The sequence below is a fragment of the Chenopodium album genome, chromosome 9 (genome assembly GCF_948465745.1).
Source record: "Chenopodium album chromosome 9, dcCheAlbu1.1, whole genome shotgun sequence".
NCBI lineage: Eukaryota > Viridiplantae > Streptophyta > Magnoliopsida > Caryophyllales > Amaranthaceae > Chenopodium > Chenopodium album.
The window spans coordinates 50890337-50893367 of NC_137842.1; the positions used below are offsets into that span (position 1 = coordinate 50890337).

A 3031-nucleotide genomic window follows, 5' to 3' on the forward strand; every position below is an offset into this window, starting at 1 on the left:
TATCATTCTTTATGAATTATTAAAAAAATACTTGTTTCCCCCAACATTTATTTTTGGTGAAAAATGTTCCACAACTCAAATGCAAAAAACATAAATTACAAGAATAAATTGCTTTTTGCACTATCGTACTCACAATAATACATACTCTACATATTGCGTTTTGCACCCTTCCTTCGCCTGTCCTTGAAACGACTACTGTTCGGCCTTTCATCCTACATCGTTAAAATGAAATTACAAAATTTGCTTTTACAATAACCATGTAAAGACCTTACAATGTGTATGTTAAAATAACAAGTACTCACAGTATATTGCGAAATGGATATAGGCCCCTCCGAATCACGGGCGGCACGTGGGTGTTTCTCGCCGTATGCAACGTCAAGTAACTGCTATAACAAAGGTTATAAGTCACAATAAATAATAAATAATCAAATCGAGGCATACTATAGTCCTAGGAATTGTAATAAAAAATCATCCCTTACCCCTAACTTTCCATAGTCACCAGAACTCAACTTGTCTGCCTTTGCTGCCTTACCAATTTCTTCCATATTCCATACCTTAATCCTAGGAATAACATCCCAATCAATCGGAGCTCTAACAAGCCAATCCAAATAAAATATCCGTGAAATGAATTAATTAACAACATATCTTTATACAAACAACAAAAGATATTATGAAAGTTGGGAAAAATACATACCACAGCAAAAATTAAACATCCACCACATTCGCCAGCAAATCCATTAGCGTAGAAACGGCGCGCAAAAGTCGAAACACTATCTATAAACTTTGATAAAACTAATGAGCACCAGTCATACTCCTGTGCATCCATGGCACAAGTAATCGCAGGAAGTAAATCAGCAGCTAGGCGAGGGGACTGGGTAGGACACAACACCATCTCTAGGGATAAAATCAAAAACAAAGTTTTAAACAATTGTTCATCATCAACCTCAAAGTACCCTTCTAAGCGATCCATTATTAAATTGTTGACAGGAATACCAACAGTAGTGTATATCTTGCTATATTCTTTGCTAGACTTGGACTTCCATGTTTTACCATAAACCGTTAGTATCTGTTGGACCTTTACTCGAACCTCCTCTGTCATTGTTTTCGTAGTTGGAACAGTTTTAGGACCATTTGGAATTCCGAGAATCCATCGAACTTGATTCTTTGAAAACTTAAACTCATGCCCATCCGATGCAATCATTACATTATTTATAGGATCAATCCTTGTCATAATCTAATAAGCCAACTGCCTTGGCAAATGCATATCTAAGGCTAGATTAAGTAGACCACCAAACCCCATTTCATGAACCCATAGTCTTCTCCTATCGTCAAATTTTTGACAAATACGACCAAATGACTCAATCCGGCAATTCATATTGGGCGGCTGATCATTCAATAGATAGAAACGATTTCCTTCATTACATACGATATATATATATATATATACATACAGATACAGATACAATAGATAAAAAAGAATCATTAAAAACAACAGAACATATATATGAACTTACTCTATGACATCCCTTAGCTTGCTCAATGAGCACCTTAGTTTTCCCTTTCACTAAACCCCTGCAACTCAGCATATCATCTTATTAATAATTTAAGAAAGGGGGGATAAGAACATATATACATTTCACAAAATCAACTTTGTGTTTGTACTTGTTATTGTCCTACTAATTTGTATGACAATAACTACACTACCGAGCAATACCTTAAACAACTCTTGGTACAATTTGATTGTATGAGGAACACTAATCTGCACCCAAATTTAAGCATGTACACACATGATTACAATACCCTTAAAAATTATGTATACTAATCACCAAATTTATTTAAGTGTTAGGGGTGATACCTTTGTTTCTAAATCAGAAACATCTTTGTCCTGGACAACCTTCATAAAATAAACGACAAAGGGGTGACACACTAAAATAAATACTGCTTATGTAAATTGGACCAAAACATTAAATCACACCTACAGAACACTTACAGTATACTCAACAACATCATTTTAGTCTTTCAAGTCAAGGCCACTTCGTCTACGCTTCATTCCAGCAATTCTAGGCATTTTTATCACAACTACAAAAATATCCACAACAACTATTACGATGATAATCACAAATTAGCATGGAGGACCTAATTTAATTCACCAGTAAATTGATAATGAATCAAATTATTTAAATTAATTGTAAAACACGAAAAACTAATAAATTAACATTCAATACATATGAAAAATAAAATTAGTCATGTGTCAATTTAACCACAAATTACGGTGATAAACACAAATTAGCATGGACGACCTAATTTAATTCACTAGTAAATTGATAATGAAGAAAATTATTTAAATTAACTGTGAAACACGAAAAACTTATTAATTAACTATTCAATACACATGAAAATAAAATTAGTCATGTGTCAATTTAACTAAGAATTGGCGAATCAACGGAAATTCCAAAACCCTAACACTTACCTTGATTTAAGTATTTGCAGAAAATCGAACATTGGAAATCGCCAATTACAACAAGAAGATTGTAGTGTCGCAAATAAGTATGAAAAAAACGACCTCAGCAATGCCTGCCCTCAGCAAAATCGCTGCAAAGGAAATTCGCTGAATGTCGGCTTCAAGCTCTCAACAAGAATGGGGTTCTGAAAAAATTTGCAAGCTTTCTCTGAGTTCAAATTCCAAGTAATGGCTAAATTGTAGAAAACTAGTGCATGGGGTAAAAAGGAGTTACTGTAGGTAGGTAAAAAATACTAGCTAAACATTTGTGAACGGCGTTAAAGTTAGACGCTCCACCTGGCAATATCCTTACCATATTGTACAATCATCCATTCCACGTCATAAGACTTATAAACTGAGTAAGCGTGTCCAAGTTACTATTAAACCCCAAACTTATTAATGTCCAAAATGGCTTATAATCCCGTAGAGAAACGTTATTTGTTTATCTACAATAGAAACTTGGAATTAGCGGGTTTCTATCGAGCTTAATCGTACAGATTAATTAAGTTCGACGGTCACGATTGTTTCAAT

The 3031-nt window shown here is 34.1% G+C and overlaps 1 long non-coding RNA gene across 2 annotated transcripts; it reads right to left on the reverse strand.

Moving 5' to 3' along the window:
• On the reverse strand, positions 1 to 2712 carry LOC145559847 (uncharacterized). Of its 2 annotated transcripts, none has more exons than XR_014092996.1 (7): positions 2471 to 2712; positions 1991 to 2079; positions 1856 to 1894; positions 695 to 894; positions 480 to 561; positions 303 to 383; positions 1 to 212 (listed from the first exon to the last, which is right to left on the reverse strand). It is a non-coding gene; the product is annotated as an uncharacterized LOC145559847 (long non-coding RNA). The 2 variants fall into 2 exon arrangements; XR_014092995.1 differs by having other exon boundaries at positions 695 to 1759.
• Positions 2713 to 3031: the final 319 nt, after the last annotated feature.